The 21036-nt window shown below is 35.8% G+C and overlaps 1 pseudogene; it reads right to left on the bottom strand.

The window, feature by feature from the left end:
• Positions 1–13093, bottom strand: part of LOC149198251 (dolichyl-diphosphooligosaccharide--protein glycosyltransferase subunit STT3B pseudogene) — a 31301-nt pseudogene extending 18208 nt beyond the window's left edge.
• Positions 13094–21036: the final 7943 nt, after the last annotated feature.

The raw sequence follows: 21036 nt of genomic DNA, 5'->3' as shown, positions 1-21036 counted from the left end.
TAGATGAAGAAGAGAGGAGCCTCTTTGTAATTCAGTCACCTGTCAAATCTTTGGCAGATCTGTTGGTACAAAACCCAGAATTCCAACATCTTTGGCAGATTTGAGACAGGGAAAAGTTGTGTGTTAGCCTCACTCTCTTAAAAGCAATTATAAATCCAATAAAATAATTAATTAAATTAAATCATGAGAGTTAGTTTCTCAAACTAAGGAGTCTAATTTTGGATGAGAGATTCTCTCCAACTAGCTCTCCTAAATTAGTGTGTAAGTTGAGAAATTGTTTCAACTAAGTGAGTCTAAGATAGACGCACTATCTTAAGACCACTTTCTCATGTATTTAAATGTATTATTAAATTATTTGAATAAGAGAGAATTACATGAACATGAGAGACCACATGATGGCTCTCTGCCTTTTTCGCCAATTTATTGTTTGTGAGTTAATTTTTTGTACATATGGTTTTATTGCTGTGTGATTTTCTTCATGTGGTATCAGAGCTACGTGAGACTTGTGTGAGGCTGCATACCTATATTGACTACCTGAGAGCTACATGAGGCTGCGTACTTGTATTGGCGTGAGAACCGCGTGAGAGCTATTGCTAGGGAGGAGGCTGCATTCAAAGCCTTCAATGGGAGCCTGCAGTTGTGGAGGTTTTGGCTACCATGGTTGAGGTGACATTTAAAGAGGAGCACCCTTTGGATGGTAAAAGAGAACAGAAAAGTTCTATCCGAGTTGTTAAATGCTGATAATCAGACGGGGAATTGTAATTTCGTTTCTTCTGATTTACTTCCCAAGGATTTCAACACCACAGGTATTCTAAATTAGAACTTCTCAGTTCTGCAGCTTAATTTTTTTCCCTTTTCTTCCAAAAATTGTTGCCTATATGAAACGACCGTTCTTACTAGTTGTTTCAACATTAGGGAAGTTGTTAGTTGCCCAAGGTCTTTTTATTGAAAGCAAAAGGCAACCTTATGCAATAACTACCGAGAGACTCCGTGTGGCAGTCAGTCTTTTAACAATAGTGTTGTTCAGTGAGTAAGTGAGTAAGTAGGGTTGATGTAGAGTAGTCGCAAAGATGTGGTTTAATGGTTAGATGGGGTGTATACTTGAAAATCGCTCCAAATAAGATTTCTTCGGCTGAAAAAATAAGATTTCTAAAAGTTAATGCAAAAGTATTTAGTAAGTCTTCTCGACTTCAGGGGTTATAAATTTGGTATTTGACAAACCGAAGTGGCTCAAAGCTGCCAATATGCGCCAAAAATTGTTGCTTAACATAAGAGGAACTCAAGCCAGAAATTACAAGTATGTGAAAATTAAGGGTTTTGATGTAGAATGAAAGAAAAATGAAATCTGCCACTAGCTATGATTCAGTGGTTTCCTCCTACTCATTGCCTAATTGGTATCGGGACGTGTACAGACGCAAATCTATGATTGTGTCTAATGGTTTTTGCAAGAAGATAGACTCTCAAATGTAAATGCAGAGCTCTTGTTGTATAGTTGTTTCGGTAAAGAGATGCGTTCAATGCCTTTGATCATTTGATGGCAGAATATTAAATGAAATGATGAAGCAGATATGCAAAAGATTATAGAGAACAAAGCTACCAAGATGCAGAGAATTATAATTGATGAATGCAGCAATAGAAATCATCGTTTCAACAACAAGAAGTTCAAGAAGTTGGGCTCCACGCTGCCAGTCTCACACTTGCAGATCATTCGCTCATCAAGAACCTCTACCACCACTTTGATGTTAGCTCTTTTCCAGCACTTCCAAGTTAAGATTCAAAAAATCGTCCATGTAGACTCCTTTCTCATTGGCATGTGGTGAAAAGCATCCACGCAAACAAGTGAATGCGTTAATTTTTTTGGTGTTGTACGTATGTAATTCCTTCCCTTCTTTTTAAGGTGTGTTTTTGAATTTTCCGTTGACCTTTCAAAAAAGAGATTAGTTCACTTTTAAAGTGAATCCATTCACTTTTTAATTCACCTTATAAAGAATTTCATAAAATTCTTTTAATGGGAGAAAAGAGATTAAAGTTAATGGACGGATAAGGTGGATCATAAAGTTTTATATATATCTTTGTAATAGAAAAATAAAGAGTACATGTTTTAATATTTTGGAGTGATAAGTTTTTTTTCGGAGGGAGAAGTGATTTTTGTATATTTTGGAGAGATAAGGAGTATTTGTAATTCTTTATGTAGTGGAGTGATAATGTGAAATTATTTTGTATTTGGAGCAATAAGTGTTTTGTATTGGGAGTGATAAGCAATTTTTTGTTTGAGAGAAAATCATTGTTGTAATCCAAAGTAATATTTTACATTGAGAGTGATTGAGTCGGTGAAGGCAATTTTTGAAGACAATTTGACACCAAGGAGTTCTCAATCTGTGCTTGAGATGCCTCACTGAAGATATTGTCATGATGATGTATGTTGAAGGTTAAGAAAAACATCTCTTTTTGTGGTGATCGTGTCCTAGATCCACCCGAAATTGAATAAGGGGATCATAGGTACACTCTACATTGCGAATGTGCTTGCATGATTTGAGTTGAATTTGTAAAACACTTTCTTTATTATGCTTAAACAAAACAACTACATGCACATAAGAAAGTTTACATATACAAGTCATCGATCAAGCTCCTGAAATCAAAGCTCCCATGATCAATTAAGTTCATAAACACAAAGTGTCACATCATTGACTTGATAAGAGCTGCTACAACATTTCACATTATGTAACCAAAGAAATCAAGTTAAGGACGCTACAAAATCAAGCATCTCCAGTCAAGACATTTCTGCATCAAAATTCAATCAAGTTGTCACCTACATCAACAATTTCTTTTTTGCAGCTATTCAACAACAATTTTTTGGCAATTGCACTTGCACCATTTCTTTTAATAAGCTCAATACAAAACTATAACTTGCAAATCATAATTTGTAAGTTGAATTGTAATCAAAGTAGAATTCATTTGAATTGTAAGGGTGCATTCTCGGTTGTAACCGACACCCTATTTTGACTTGTTAAGGTGAATACATAAATTCAAGTAAGTCTTCAACTGAGTCATCAATATTGAACTTGTCATTTGTATCTTTGGTGCATTTTCGACAGTGTTCAACACCCTTTCCTTTTTTACAAGTCATCACATTCAATGAGTACATTCAAGAAATCACAAGTGTCAGTAATCACTCACGCATGTTCCAGTGAGCATCAAATCAAGCCAATGTTTAAAGCAATCATCATTCAAACAATCAAAGCAAGAAAGTGTGAAAGAAAGCAAGTGTGAAAGCAAGCGAGCGTGTCATTCAAATAACCAAGCAAGCGAGCGTGTCAAAATCAAGTGTGAAAGTTCATAGCATGACATTTACAACAAACGATCCAGTGTGAAGTTGATTGAAGCATTCACAAAGTGTCAGTGAAGCATTGAAGCAAAGCGATCGTCATCAAGCGAGCATGAAATCAGAAGTTCAAGCAAACAAGTTATAAAACTCTAGCAAGTGTTTAAAGCATCAGCAATCAACAACAGTACAAGCAAGCCTGAATTTAAAGTGAGCAAGCTAACATGGCGACACACATTCAACTGTCCCAAATTCTTAACAATTTGATTTTATCATTAGCTGGCGACATGGTGAACATCAGCAAAGCAACTCTTGTTGACATTCAAGTGCATATTCAACATGCACATGAAACAATTGAGTTCCTTCAACTGGAGTCGCAACTTCAAAGAAATAGGTTGCAAGATAAGTGTGTTGCTTCCAAGTCTTTAACCAATCCTGACACAGCTGATCATTTGATCTCATTCATCCACCCAGCTGCAAGTGTTGAAGTTGTTCCAGTTCAACTTTCTTCCAAACCCATCATCAAGCCATGAGAAGAAATTCAAAGTAATCGAAATCGACATGGCTTAGGATATGTCGAAGATGATGACAACTTACATTTCCCTGATTATTCAAAGCCCATTCAGTTCATCAGTGTGGATTAGTTGAACATCTCACCTCAACAAGTTCTCCACAAGTTGCAAACAAACATCAATGTACACAAACTGAAAGTGCAGACAAATAGAAATGCATGCAAACTCAAGTTGTAGTCAAACCAAAATGTTCTAATTGTCAAAGAACCAGTCATCTGGAAGATTAGTGTTTTGATCTCCATCCTTGTCACCATTGTGGAAAGTCGAATCATTCATCAAAGAAATGTTGCAAACAAGACCAATCGGCCATATTGAAGATAAATTATTCATGGATTGTCCCTAGGAATGGTCATCCACAACCAGAAGATTGTACAAGTTTTACAATCGGATTCACTCACACATATTGCAGCCAATAGTCAAATGAAGATGGTACTCTCATGTAGTTGAATGGGGGAGTACAACAATGAAACTCTCCTACACCTGAAAGGGGGGGGGGTTCAGAATTCAGATATAATTTGAAGCAGATTGTCTCTCTTTTCAGCTGACAAAGGGGGGAAATGTCAATGAAATTGACAAGTGGTTGTCAGACTGAAAGTCCAACAACATCAGTGAAGTAGCCAGTAGACATCTTCATCGTTAGAGCCTAGATCGACCTCAGGCTGAAGGGAGGCAATCTTAGGATAACCACATACCAAGCTTAACCTGGTAGCTAGCCCTACCAGGTCGGGAGAGGGCTCACTCCTTGTCAATATCAGTTGAGATGACTGAATTAAATATGGATTTTAGGCTAGGTATAGTAGCTATAGGGTTTTTGGTTGACTTTGAAGGTTTTGTTGTTGGATCAAATGGAGCAGGCAACTTTGGGTCTGGGAAATCAAGTCAAAATTGTAGGGTGTTCTATGGGGCAAGGTAGGTAGGTGTTTTGGCACTTGGAATTGAGTGAGACGGTAGATCTAAGACTGGTGAGAAGTTGAGGAGGGAATGCAAGAATCATGAGTCCTCTTCAGACAGCTGAAAACATCAAGAACTAAATGTATTCCCAAGGGAGAGCATTGTTACCAATGTATTCTACCTATCTATCTTGATTTCATTTAGTTAAGAAGAATGAAATAGATTTTGGCACATATAACACATGAGAAAAACTAATGACAGAAGAAGAAACAATGCAAAAACACATTACCACAAGAATCCCACAAAAATAGTTGCAAATCCTAGTTTATTTCCTTGCCAAATTGTTGTAGAGATGTACAATGTAGCTCAAAGCATCCACAAGAGTCCAACCTTTACCAATGAGGAAGAAAATACATAATATAGACATGAAAACCACCTATTCTAGCCATCAGGGTTCGAATCCAAGAGATAAGGGACTATTTCAACCATATCTAAACTAGGAATAGGAATATAGGCAGTGGAATAGCTTGCCTCTAAAACCATGGAAACTGATTCATTCACCCCCAAACCACCTCAAAATGATGAATCTACCCTTTAAGGTCATTTTACAATTACATTTACATAGCATAGCATCATTTACAATCATAAATTCATCCAAGATGAGAGAAAAAGTCAACTTGTAGAAAAACTAGGAGAAATTTGGATTTTTGAGCAAACTAGTTCTAGGCGTAGCGCCACCTGCTAGGTGCGTAGCACCACCTGCCAGGTGCATAGCGCCACTTCTCAGTTGATTTTGGAGGCCTTACCCTTAGCCAAATTGAGCCCAAGATAGCTCATTGGAAAGGTATTCATGTCTAGTTTCTGGAACATCTTTAATTTTTTCATTTGGAGGTCATTTCCCCCCCACCACACCCCCCCCCCCCCCCCCCCCCCCCCCCTCAAAAGTGGGATCTCCCAAGGCTGCTTCCTGTGTGTCCAAAAAGAGGCAGAGAGGTCATTTTTTGATGGTTTTTGACCTTTAGGTGACCAAGTTTTGCTCCAAAATTGCTGAAACTTTTAGGGATTGATGTTCTCATCATGCTGAATCCAAATATGCAAACCATTTTTCCAAAAGGTTCTCCAGTCAAAAGCGTAGCACCGGTGGTGCTACACACCTAATGCAATTTTCTATGTTGGAAACTTTCAAAATTTCAAAATGACAAAAACTCACCAAAAATTTCCCAAATTTGGCACAAGGCACTCTCATTAATTACTTTGATGGGATAGTAAGGCCTCAGCCAATATTTTTTTCTTGTATTGCTCCTTTTTGCTCCTCAAGGCCTTCCTCAACCTTGCCTTAAGCTTCCTCATCCTTATATTGCATATTTTGTTCTAGGTCATATAGTGATAGGCCATGTGTCGAAGCATATTCTTATCTCTATTGGCCTTCTCAAGCAGCTTTTAAAGGTGTATGTTGACCCTTTCAAGCCAAGTTTCCCAACCATTCTCAATCTCTTGCTCAATGGAGGTCATCTTGACATTTTCCTTCTTTGCCTTTTTCCGGTTCCCCTTGATCATTTGCAACTCCATGAGGACTTGCTTGTCGTTCAATTGTTTGTTTTCTTGCTCTAGATAATTGATGACCCATTTAGAACTCCCTAAATTGACTGACAAATCTCGTATCTCAGCCTCTTGTTCCTTAATGATCATGTCTTTGGTAATCTTTGTACCTTGAGTTTCCAAATCAATGACATCAAATCCTTGTGTCTCCTCATGATCAACAAGGTCAAAATCTCTCTCCAACCCATCACTAGGATCCTTCTCATGCATCTTTTTCTTGCCTTTACCTTTGCCCTTGTGTTGTTTCCCAACCTGTACCTCTTTAGCTGAAGATGAAGGAAAAGCCCCTTCCACTCCTTCTGGAGATAGCATTTTCCTATGGCCTAAAGATGAAGGCAAGACCCCTCCCACTCCTTGTGGAGATAATACTCGCCTGGAAGCTGCAAAAAGTTTCCTAGTGCCTCTCTCATATGTCACAAATACTGGCACTCCAACAGTTTCAGTCTCTTGGACCTTTTCCTGTCCTGAAGGTCCACCTTCTTCATGTGGCACTGATGAAAAGACTTGAGGGCCTTTGAACATTTCATGAGAAATGAAGGTCTCCCATGGTATGTTAAGTAGGTTCAACTAATGTAAGGCAATGACTTTAATCACAGAGAAGTGGTAGATGCTGGTTAGCTACTCGGGGTATGATTTCTTCCTTACAATGAGTGCCATCTTCTTAATGTTTCTGAAGATGAAGTAGCGGATATTCATCATTCTCACCCTAGTGAAATGCATCAACAATCTAATGTGGTCGGCATACAGTCTGGAGAACCTACCTTCACAAGTAAAGTACTTGATGATGATCTTCATCAATGGAGCAAACCTATCCTCCAAGAATTTAAAGGGGAATACTCTGCTGAGTTTGTTATGATATTTATCCTTAATGTAAGGCTCATATTACTCCCTGTCAATGTACTGACCTTTGTTCCACTTTTCACCCACATTTGCAATACCTGTAGCCTCTAAAATGATAGCTGGTGACAAAGTGAATGTAACCCCAACAAGGTTGACCTCATTGTTGTCCAAGTGTGTCACAAACGACCTTGCTGATTCATGGTGAAATTTTACCCTTTCCACCATTTCACCAAAACTGAAACATGAATGATGTCTAAAACAAGAAAGGGCAAATGGGCAGGTTTGTAGCTCCCTCAAATTGGTGGGCTCCTCTCTGATATGTTTTCCTCCCTTATGAGGCCTTCTTCCCTGAGTGTCTCTCTCCCTGGAACTGTCACTATGTGTTTCTTCCTCCATTTCATACTCACTATCCCTCTCCATTGTTGTACAACTGTTTGTATTTATGGTAAATGAAGAGTGGTGGATTGGTGAATAAAGGTATGATGAGTATGAAGAGATTTAAATAAGAAAAAAAGTGAGGGTAAACTAGAATGGGAAAGGGATGTAGGGAGTGAGTGGGGTTAATGAATAGTGTAGGGTTTAGGAGTATTGTAGGGTTTGGGATGTATGGGTATAAGGTTTGGGATGTAGGGAAAAGTTTTAGTGAGGGAATTATGTATGGGAAGATGAGTTTTAGGGAAACAATAAAAGATAATATGGGACAACAATAATGATTGTATTTTTACAATATATGAGATAGTTTAGTGACAATTAGGGTTTGATGTTTTGGAGGGACAACACAACTCAAAACCAATGCAACAATTCTTTTTAGCAAGAGTAGTGATGTTACTTACTTGAAATGGAGGAATTTGGGAGTTTTGAGGTGATTTGATGAATTCTGCAACTGTTGGTAGCCCAACTGCTAGGTGCATAACGCAGCTCCTGTGCGTAGCGCCAATTCAAAATAACACAGTGGAGAAAACCCAAGTAGGTGTTTTGGAACTTGGAATTGAGCGGGATGATAGATATAAGACTGGTGAGAAGCTGAGGAGGGCATGCAAGGATCATGAGTCATCTTCAGATAGCTGAAAACATAAAAAACTAAATGTATTCGCAAGGCAGAGCACTGTTACTAATATATTCTATGTATCTATCTTGATTTCATTTAGTTAAGAAGAATGAAATAGATTTTGGCACATACAACACATGAGAAAAACTAATGACAGAAGGAGAAACAATGAAAAATCACATTACCATAAGAATCCCACAAAAATAGCTGCAAATCCTGGTTTATTTCCTTGCCAAACTCTTGTAGAGATGTACAATGTAGCTCAAAGCATCCACAAGAGTCAAACATTTACCAATGAGGAAGAAAATACATCATATAGACATGAAAACCACCTATGCTAGCCATCAGGGGTTGAATCCAAGAGATAAGGTACTATTTCAACCATATCTAAACTAGGAACAGGAATATAGGCAGTGGAACAGCTTGCCTCTAAAACCATGGAAACTAATTCATTCACCCCCAAACCACCTCAAAATGATGAATCTACCCTTTAAGGTCATTTTACAATTACATTTACATAGCATAACATCATTTACAATCATAAATTCATCCAAGATGAGAGAAAAAGTCAACTTGTAGAAAAATAGGCGAAATTTGGATTTTTGAGCAAACTGGTTCTATGCGTAGCGCCACCTGCCAGGTGCGTAGCGCCACTTCTCAGCTGATTTTGGAGGCCTTCCCCTTAGCCAAATTGAGCCCAAGATAGCTCATTGGAAAGTTCTTCCTATCTAGTTTCTAGAACATCTTGAATTTTTGCATTTGGAGGTCATTTGCCCCCTCAAAAGTGGAATCTCCCAAGGCTACTTCCTGTGTGTCCAAAAAGAGGCAGAGAGGTCATTTTTTAATGGTTTTTTGACCTTTAGGTGACCAAGTTTTGCTCCAAAATTGTTGAAAATTTCAGGGATTGATGTTTTCATCATGTTGAATCCAAATATGCAAACCATTTCTCCAAAAAGTTCTCCAGTCAAAAGCGTAGCACCGGTGGTGCTACACACCTAATGCAATTTTCTGTGTTGGAAAATTTCAAAATTTCAAAATGACAAAAACTCACCAAAACTTGCCCAGATTTGGCACAAGGCACTCTCATTAATTTATTTGATGGGCTAGTGAGGCCTCAGCCAATATTTTTAGCTTTTCTTGCTCCTTTTTGCTCCTCAAGACCTTCCTCAACCTTGCCTTAAGCTTCCTCATCCTTATATTGCATATTTTGTTCCAGGTCATATAGTGATAGGCCATGTGACTAAGCATCTTCTTGTCTCTATTGGCCTTCTCAAGCAGCTTTTCAAGGTGTATGTTGACCCTTTCAAGCCAAGTTTCCCAGTCATTCTCAATCTCTTGCTCAATGGAGGTCATCTTGACCTTTTCCTTCTTTGCCTTTTGCCAGTTCTCCTTGATCATTTGCAACTCCATGAGGACTTGCTTGTTGGTCAATTGTTTGTTTTCTTGCTCTAGATAATTGATGACCCATTTAGACCTCTCTAAATTGACTGACAAGTCTCGTATCTCATCCTCTTATTCCTTAATGATCATGTCTTTGGTAATCCTTGTACCTTGAGTTTCCTAATCAATGACATCAACTCCTTGTGTCTCCCCATGATCAACAAGGTCAAAATATCTCTCTTGCCCATCCTTAAGATCATTCTCATGCATCTTTTTCTTGCCTTTACCATTGCCCTTGTGTTGCTGCCCAACCTGTACCTATTTAGTTGAATATGAAGGCAAAGCCCCTTCCACTCCTTGTGGAGATAGCATTTGCCTGTAGCATGAAGATGAAGGCGAGACCTCTTTAGGGAAAATTTTAAGAACCCCCCCTAAATTTATATATATAATAAATGGGCGAATCTCCATGGTATATAGGAAAAATGGAAGGCGATTTTATCAATAATATAATATGTATATATAATTTTTTGGCGAATCTCTCACGAGGCATGGCGAATATTTTACTCAATTATAAAATCTTGTAAGATCTTGGTATTACCATGGGTCAATACCATGGGTTATTATAAACCTGGAGCTTAAAAGTTACTATTAGTAATTTATAAAAATTAATAAATTTAATAGTTGATTTTTATTTTATTTTTTATTTTAACCAAAATTACAACATCCATTTTTACTCTTCATCCACCCCCGAGAGGGATCAAATATTTTTTCACTCTATGCTAGTTTGCATATCACGATATTTGATACCTCTCGGGGGTTAGTAGATCCAGAGTAAAGATGGATCTATGCTGGTTTAATTCCCCCATTTAAATAGGCTACATTCCAGGTGAATACCATGGGTCAATACCATGTGCCATTTTGGTGAATACCATGGTTCAATACCAGGTGCCATTTTGGTGAATACCATGGGTCAATACCATGTGCCATTTTTACTTTTATTAATACTAATATTAGGGTTAATAATGTTTTTTTGCATGGTATTAATAACAATCTAGTCGATGGTATGGAAATAGGTAAATTGATGCTTTGATGATCTTTTGTTTTTGCAGTGGCATGTATTTGGAAATGTCAGCAGGTGACCAGGAGTAGAATGATACCATTAATTACATATGAGAAATGATAAAATTACATGAAATTTACAAATAAAAACCAATGCTCTGTTTTCACCTCAAACTGGTTTTGAGGTGAAAAACTTATTAAATTTACAAATTATGAAATTAAAAGTTTCCTGATGATTATTGTCTTCCTCATGTGTTTTCTAACCATTATTAATCAATGGTTACTGAAAATTCGACATGGTGAAACCCTAATACCTAATGAGACTATAACCCTAAGACCAAAGACCTATTAAATGAAATAAACTAAAAATGAACCTAAACCTGAAAAATTGACTAAAACACACATGAAAAGAAGTCAGCAGATATGTGTCATGAGGGAAAAAATTGGAATGTATCTTACCATCAGCTGATCCATGACCTAATGGAATGCAACTCATTGAGAATGGGACTCCTAATATGAATGCAAAAGAGTGAATTTTGATCACTGATGGTAGTGTGAAGGCACTGACACTAACAAGCTAGTGGGTATTTTCATCAGCCAGTGGGCATTTTTCATCAGTAGTGAGCATCAACAAATTTGATAGTGGGTGATCAACAACAAAAGCAGTAGTGAGCAACATTGAGTTGTTTTTTGACATCTTCAGCCAGTGGGCGATCATCATCAGCAAATATGCCAGTGGGCGTTCATCAAATTGTGTTAGTGGACACCAAATGTTGTTTTCAAGCAAAGGAAAGTTGGATCCTTTTGTAGCTTGGCACGTATGGAGTTGTCAAGCGACATTCAGAGATGAATCATACATGCAGCTGATTCATGTTCTCTTCAGATTTGAGTTCTTTTTCAGCATCTAGATTTGGCAGTTTTTTCAGGCAAATGATTTTTGAGGAGCAACTTGAGAACTTGGAAGATGGTTCCTTGTTCTTTTTGGATTTATCATTGGGGGGGGGAATGTTAGCCTCACTCTCTTAAAAAAAATTATAAATCCAAATAAGGACTCCTAATATGAATGCAAAAGAATGAATTTTGATCACTGATGGTAGTATGAAGGCACTGACATTAACAAGCCAGTGGGTATTTTCATCAGCCAGTGGGCATTTTTCATCAGTAGTGAGCATCAACAAATTTTCCAGTGGGCGATCATCATCAACGAATATGCCAAAGGACAGTTGGATCCTTTTGCAACTTGGCACGTGATGGAGTTGTCAAGCGACATTCAGAGATGAATCAGACATGCAACTGATTCATGTTCTCTTCAAATTTGAGTTTTTTTTCAGCATCTAGATTTGGCAGTTTTTCAGGCAAATGATTTTTGAGGAGCAACTTGAGAACTTGGAAGGCGGTTCCTTGTTATTTTTGGATTTATCATTGAGGGGGGGAATGTTAGCCTCACTCTCTTAAAAACAATTATAAATCCAAATAAAATAATTAATTAAATTAAATCATGAGAGTTAGTTTCTCAAACTAAGAAGTCTAGTTTTGGATGAGAGATTCTCTCCAACTAGCTCTCCTAAATTAGTGTGTAAGTTGAGAAATTGTCTCAACTAAGTGAGTCTAAGATAGACGCACTATCTTAAGACCACTTGCTCATGCATTTAAATGTATTATTAAATTATTTGAATAAGAGAGAATGACATGAGCATGAGAGACCACATGATGGCTCTCTACCTTTTCCACCAGTTTATTGTTTGTGAGTTAATTTGTTGTACATATGGTTTTATCACTGTGTGATTTTCAAAACTAAGTTGGCATAGAACCCAAAATTCCAACAGATGCAGAGGAGGAATGTGTATGTTTGTAAAGCATTGATCCATATTGTGGAAGAAAGAAAAGATTTAGGTTCAGATTAAATGTGCAGCTTAGTAATTCTCATGTAGCTCCACATTCCACTGCAACATATCCTAAAGCTTTGGCCAGAACTCCTCAACTATCTCCAACTTTGGCTTCTTTGCATTTGCTTGGGTTCAATCTTAGCTGCGCAAGCCCCCTTAATACTTGTGGATCTTCTTCGTTTTCCAAATTCATTTCCAGCAGCTCGTCTGGATCTTCTTCGTTTTCCAAATTCAGCTCCAGCAGCTCCTTTGGATCTTCGTCTTCCAAATTTAGCTCCAACAGCTCCTCCTCCTCCTCCTGCACTCTGCTAATTTGTTTCTCCTCCTCCAATAACAATAATGCATCAGTATTCATTTCTATTTTTGGCTCTCGACACATGAGGTCACCACAGAAAGCGAGTACTCTGCCTCTACCTCTGCCTCTAGAGCTTCTTCTGTTTTTAGCTCTAGCTTTAGATTTCATGGTGGAATTGACCTTCAATCCCAAGGTAGCCATGTTTGTCTCAAAGAGTAGGGAATGCAGCTTGGGCATGGGCACAAGAAAATAGAGATGCCCCAACTCCAGTTCTTCATCTTCCGTGAGAGGATTAATCCTCTGCCCGATCTACAAGCCATTGGCATGGCATACAAACTGTTGAGGATTGTCCAGCATTAGCTTTGTCGCCTTTATCCCACGGCCACCGCCTTTAGGAAGGTCATGAACGCTGCCATTCCAATGGATGACTTTCACAGTGCTGGAAGGTACAGTCTTGGAAGTGCAAGAAATGTAACTTCCCATCCCCAAGGGTTGTGTTGTGCTCTACTTAATCTATCTATAGCGATTGTAAGTGTATGGATTTTACTTCTTTCTTTGCTTTGCTTGCGTCGATATGAACAATTAGTTGCATTACAATCAAAAATCAATCTTCGCTCGACTATTTAATCTTTTTTTCGACTATCATAATAACACAAATTAGATTTTAACACTTAACTAAATTAAATTCCTCCTCACTCACAGTCAGTTCAGTCAGTTAACTTAATTAAATTACTCTCTAAATTTAGAGCTCTACTTGCTCAAATAATTAGCTATTTTTAACACGGAAAGATCCTAGCTCCACTTTCCACTCCATGTGATTATTAGAATATAATGAGAAGGGGAGGGGGAGATGGAGTTAGTCGAAGACGAATTGTAAATCAAATGAATTGAATGGTGTAGCACCTCTAATAGCTTGGCTGGAATCACTCCACTCCACTCCACTGACTGAACAAATCTCAATCTCATTGATTGAGTGAGGGTTGTTTGAAGTTGAGAAACATGCTTTCTTTATCTTTTCATAATTTATTGTTAATTTATAATTTAAAAATATATTTAATGTATTTTGTTCATAGTTTGTAATGAGTAAACTGTCACTCTTAAATGTAAATGTATTTGTTATTAATAAATACTTTTGACTCTTAGATAACTCACATATTTCTTTATGTGTGAAGAATGTGATTTCTTAGTAATTAAAAATAGTTTTAAATCTTTTTCCAAAACCAAAAGAAAAATAATTAATTTAAATAAAATAGTATTAACCAAATCAATAAACTCATATTTTTATCATATCTTAATCTTAATTCTATATCCAAAATTAAAAAAAAAATGTTTTAACAACAAATTCTATCCTCTTTCTTTTGACTATATCTTAAATAAATAAAATTAGTTTTATTAAAATAAAAATAAAAAATACATGAAAATTCCAATTTTTTATGAAATCTTTAACTTCAATTCTTTGAATAACTATGATGAATTAGTTTACAGTTATGGATAACAACCAATAGTATTTATCTCTATTATTAATGGAGCTTTGAATGATAACTATTCCCCCTATTTTTAAAAATATACTATTGCAACTTTGGAAAAGCTTAAAACAAACTATATCAAACTATGTGTTGAAAATGAATTTGAGAACTAATTTTTATGAAGATTCTAGAAAAAACTTGTAAAAGATTTATATCAAACTATGTGTTGAAAATGAATTTGACAACTAATTTTTATGAAGATTCTAGAAGGACACCACCAATAAACTATCTATTTTTTATTTATTAAGATAATAATTAATAATTATTATCCTTAATACTAATACATAACTAATTTATGATAAGTACTCTCACTATTTCAAAAAAAAATTATCTACTCTTAAAACTTTACATAAACTTATGAAATAATGATGAATTTAGATAAAATTGTGGAGAGTAGAAATTATTGCACAAACAAACTCACATCGTGCAATCCCACACCATCCCGGTTGAACCCTAAATTTTGAAGCTTGAAGGTTGAAACTCATGTTCTCACCCATGGGCCATTTGTATGTTACATAAAACACTAACCTATGAGGATAGAGTAACTAGATTGAAGGGTTTTTGTAGTTGTTCAATAAAAATAATAAATGTGACATAATATTTTTTTGTTTGATTTTGAGAGCTTTTATGTAGTTTCTTAAAATAGTATGTTCATGATAGATCCTGGGTTTTTTAAAATCGATCTATTTCATGGTTGTAAATGCAAATATCAAATGTGAAGTTATCATGGGTCATATGCATTCCATAAATTTGTAATTGAATTTGAGCATCACTAGGTTTGGACCTTTGGAAAATCTTGAGATGTTAGCTAGAGAGATTTTTCCTTGTTAAACAATGATGAATTTCTTCATAACACATATCTTGTATATCACTATTCCTTGAAATATTAGAATCCTCCCAAATTCCTATTTAAAAGTAAAAGTTAGTTCAAATTTGTTTTATTATTTCCTAATCTTTCAATCCAAGTGATCACATTGAAAGTCGAGGTCAACTGCTCCTCTTCAAAATACATTACAACTAATGGGTTGGAGCATGTTAATTGACAAATTTTTTAGAATAATTCAATCAATTGCAAAAGATTCGGCATTACATAAACAAATACTATACAAAATTTTCCTAGAACATTGACTAGTTTCACAGTTACCAACATGATTCAATATGTAAACAACGACTATACATATTTTCCTAAATATTGGCTAGTTTCACAATAATGAACATGATTCAATATGTTTTTTCTTTAACACGTATATCTATGATTTTACTTGCTTTCATTTTTCTTTATAGTCAAGGTAGATTTGATAAGATAAAACACAAAATTATATCAAGATAACTTTTTCTCTCTAAAAAATTAATAAAACATATATAATAATAACATTTAAATGACGAGCATCAATAGCTATAAAATGTCATGTGAAGTGATTAAAAAGAGACCTGTCATAAAAAATTTACTTGACAGGTAGGAGTTCCCATCAAATTTATGCTTTGCATGCTTGAAGATATAGTTTCTTTGGACCTTCTCTTCTCTTTTTTTTCGTGGTTGGAAGACATCTTAATAAATAAGGGAATTCAATACAACATCTCCCTTAGCCATCAAATTATGTGCTTCTTCGAGATTTCACCATTCCATTCCTCTCCTAAGCTCTATGGATTATTTCCTTCCTTAGTACTTGGGGAAAACTATGTAGGGTTTGGTCATTACTTTGTGTCTCCCCTCGGTTTGGATGTTTCACTGTTTTCAATGGAGTGTTATGCCCAACAATTGTTAGAAACACAATGGAGGTTCCTCATTGTGTAAATGTTAATTCAATTGAATTGATAGGGACGAAGACTATCAAAACAATATTAATTGAGAAAAGAGAGACTCGAAGATCCCAATTCAATTCTATGCATGGTGACACTGATATAGCTAATGACCTCCTTTATGTTGAAGTTGTTAAATACATTCTAACTCTTCATGAAGGGTAATGAAATCTAACCATTCTCTCACCATATTAGGAGGGCATATGAATGAACTAGATATCTCCCTTTAGACTATTGTTTTGGCCCTGCTTACGTGCCTTGCAAATCATGTGAAGCTCCCTCCACTTGAAGCACTCCTTCAAGACTCTACTGACTATGCCAAGGTATATATCATATATTAGGAGGAGGTTGACACCACCAATGAAGAGACCATAATCATTAACAATTTAGCTAAAAAGCATACCTATCGAGATGACTGTATCCAATATTACTTGATCGAAAGAGTGGGCCCAACTCTCTTATCAAGGACGTGGATGAATATTAAAGATTACATGAAGTTACAATATGTTGATATTCTCATTAATTCATAAAAATGAATTACAAACTGAAGTTATGTTGTTACATGCAAAATAAATCTTATTGTTCTTCTCATCTATGCATACTTATACACAACCATCATTGTATGAATAGCATTACTTAACAAACCTAAAATCATGGCAATTTGTTTGTTCGAAAATACATCATAATTCCTCAAATATAAAACATAATTAAAAGATAAAAACTAAGCTAGTTCTTCCATCTATTCAGGCAGTTGATCAGTTGATGGTTCAGTGCTCGAATAGTGCCACCAGTCTATCGTCAACAGCATCACACTAGCTTCTGTTCCCTTGAACAATACTCAATATCAATCTGCAAGGAATCTCGTCAACAAATCATCTAAGTATCGTTCTCCTATGACTAGTGTTGGTGTTCAGATATGGGTTATAGATTCAATCCCTTCCACATTTAATTTTCAATCTAGGGTTCATTAATTATTTCATGTTTATCGTGCAAAGTCTATGCAGGCCACAAGCTCCCTACCCAGTATTGAGCATTCACAAAATACAAGGCCCTACAATTTCTATGAATCGAATAACAACAAAGTAAATAACAGTAACAACAACCTAAAGTAACAACAATTCAGAATCACAGTAAGATTATAAAACTATAAATAAAGAACAACAATAACATCATAAAAACACATACCTATTCACACGATTAAATCCAGCAGCACCTGATCAGGGGAGTGGTCCCAACTCTCTGATCATGGTTGTGGTGAAGAGTTAGATATCACATGAGATTACAGAAGACTGGAATTTTCATTAATAAAAAAGGGACTACAATTAAATTTTTGTGGTTACACGTCCAAAGGAAAAGTTGGCCAATTTGCTCCACTAAGCCTTACTTATACAATTTATCATTACATGAATAGAAATTAACAAACTCAGAAATTGTGGCAATCATGCCTACCCACAAATATACAATGATTATTCAGATAGAAACAAAATGAAAAGATAACAGTCAGAGTCGATTTATCAACTCCTTGACTATTGAATAGTTTTTATGGTCCCATCCTTGAATAGCATTTCCTGCCCTTTAACAACATCATGCGCACTCGCATCCCACTGAACATCATCCGTCATGATTTTTCAAGAGAATGTAGTCAACAATTCATCTAAGCAATGTTCCACTAGGACTACGCTTTATTAATTAACATTTCAAGAAAACATACCAATTTAATATACCTTCTCGTTTTTGAGATATAAATCGACCTCATAAAAGTTATGAAATGGATAAAAAGGAACAGGTAAAGGTGAGTGAAAATGGGTAATTTTATCGACCGAAAACTACCACTTCATTAATTAGCAATTCAAAAAGACATGCCAATAAGATATACTTTTTCATTAATTGGGATACAAATTGACCTCATAAGACCTATAAAATAGATGGAAAGGGATAGGTGAAAGTAGGTAATTTCATCATCCAACATTTATCCCCAACTGGCTTGGTTGCATGTCCTCATGCAAACTATTTCCTTCATAGATTAAGGTTACACCCGCTATGACTAACATGGAGCTAAGTAAGGTCATATTGTTTTACCATATTAGTCTCAGCTAGTGGATAACCATGTGAATGATGTCCTTCCACCAAATTTCATCCACGATATAAGTCAGCCCATTGTTGGGCCATTAATATGTCATTATTATTATCACTTTTTAACACCTATTTCATCCATTTCTACTCTTCTTTATCATGTCATTTATCATGATTTATATTATAATCCCATTTTATAATTATTTATGCTCTTATGGATAAATATTATTCCTTCTCCTTTATTTTTAATAAATTGATTATTATCCATGTTTTTACCAATGATGGTTTATTAATAAATTTGTTGTAACATCACTCACTATTTTAGCCTCCAAGATATTTTCCAGATTGCAAATTTGATCTCTAGCTCATCATTAAAGGTGTCAACTCAGAAATTCGTTGGAACAAGAAGTGACAATTTTTCATTGGACGTTTTGGGCAAATGGAAAAGAATCTAGAAAATCCGAAAGATGGGTTTTGTCCAGAACGGACCAAATTAGTTTTCTATTGAACCGTTTTCCCAAATTCGATCCGTATTAAGAGAAATGGAAGGTTCTCTGAAGACATTTTTCTCAGATTTGTTGTTGTGGCCATTTTCCAAATTATCTTAGTTGCAATACCAAATTCGACATGTTCCTGTTGAATGCTGATGGAAAGATATTTCAAATATGGTCTTGTAGATCAATTTGTTGTGAACAAGCCAATTTTGTAATGAGAATCATTTTGTAATCATCTTTCTTGTAACTGCTCCCTGCTCTCTGTGTATTTAAATGAAAACAGAGATCAAAGACAGGAGATGGGAATTATGGGGAATTAGATGGATTATTAGATTAGAGATAGATAGGATACGATATGAGGAGAGGGGGATGGAATGCTTATTATTCCGAATTGTAATTTTATTTGCAGACTCTCACTACTGAGAAGACACAACTTACTCTAATGCTGCCCGATTTGATGATTAATATATAAGTAGAGTTGTTGTTCCTTCGCATCTCCTGAAGTAATCCGGCGGTATTCATCGGCAGCTAAGGGCCCGGCTCCTAGTGGATCTACTTGCTATTCCTGTACCATACAATGTGGTTTGCCTAATTTCTAATTTCTGCAATTGTGGTTTGTTTAATGATTACCTTCTGTAATTGAATTGTGTTGCTGTTCATTTCCCTCATAACATGATCATTGCTTTCTACAAGTATGTTGTTGTGTTGTTCATTCTAATTACAGAGCTTCGTGGTTCATTTCAGTAACTTAGTTTTGTTGTTCATTGCAGTCACATAAGCTTTGTTGTTCATTTCTATTATATAGCTTTGCTGCTAATTTGCTTTCTGCAATCATCTAGTTTTGACTTTTAACATTCTTAAATAGAATTATCTTATTTACATAATCTGTAGTGGTATTGTTGATTTACTTCATTGTCATTTCCAATTTGGTTATTTAGTGTGTTGTGTGTGAGGTCAACAACTGTAAATAACATTGGCTATTGCTGTCAAAGCTCTCAGATTGGGGATCTTATTTATGCTTGATTTAGTTTACATCAGTTAAAAAAGGAATGAGTTATTGCTACTGTATCCTTGACTGATAATTGTTGTTAATTTGTCGAATAAATGATTTAGTTTCAAAACATTGAGTTTCTTTTAATTGCAATTTGAGTTCACTAGCTGCATCCATTTATTCTTTTATTTGAGAGCACTGTACTGCAATTTGGAAACATTACTCTTGAGTAAATAGCCGCCACAAACTGTGTACACTCTTGAAATAGAAAATCTTGTCTGGATTGATAACTAATGTAGGATAAATAGGAGTTAAAAAGACACCTTTTATCAATAAACATTTTGGCGCCGTTGCTGGGGAGAGTGTAGCCATTTCTAAAGAGTAGTGTGCATGTGATGGGTGCATGTTAGGAAAGAGTTGGGTATTAAAAATGGAAGGTAAGAACTTATGTATGGAGCATGTAAAAGCCCTGCTCCCCTGCCCGCTTTCCAGCAGGATTGTTAAAGAACTTAGGGTAGAAATAAATGTTTGAATTTCTGTGTGAATGACTAAAAAAAATAAAAATAAATAAAAAAATAGAAATTTTGAAAAACAAATCTCATGATTTAACTTAAGTGGTGATGTAAGCACCACCCATTTCATTAACCAATTGACAGGAAAATTTGAAGGAGGAGCCTCGAAGAAACACATGAAGAACATCTTCTATTATGGTAAGAAATGGCTCACATTTCTACTTTTGAATTCCCTATCAAAGATCTAGGAGGAGTGACACAAATGCACATAATTCCCCCATCTTCTCTACCAAATTTTCATGGTTTGACAAATGAAGATCCAGATACATTCTTATTTGAGTTCGAAATACTTTGTAGAGGATATGATTATTGTACTAACAATCAAAGATTGAAAGTGTTTCCTCTTACTCTAAAAGGAACAACTCTCCGATGGTTCATGAGCCTAGGTGGGAATTGCATCCAAACATGGGAGGACGTGGAGAACATATTCTTGAAGAAGTACCAAAATTACTGCAAATCCAATGAAGATATTTTCGATATGATACAAGTGAAAGATCAAAGCTTGGAGGACTATGTACAATGATTTCATTACAACCTTCAAAAATCAAAGCATAAGCATTTGAAAAAAGAGATCTTAAAAACACTCCTACTCAAAGGAATCAAAAATGAATTTTTAGAACTCTTAAATCTGATAGGAAAAGATGATGTTTTTCAGTTGTCATATGATGATGTTTGTGAATTGCGCATA

Source organism: Pinus tabuliformis, chromosome 2_2 (genome assembly GCF_031772625.1).
Source record: "Pinus tabuliformis cultivar Carrire ecotype Pingquan chromosome 2_2, CPIR1, whole genome shotgun sequence".
NCBI lineage: Eukaryota > Viridiplantae > Streptophyta > Pinopsida > Pinales > Pinaceae > Pinus > Pinus tabuliformis.
This window is presented reverse-complemented; position numbering and strand designations above follow the sequence as displayed.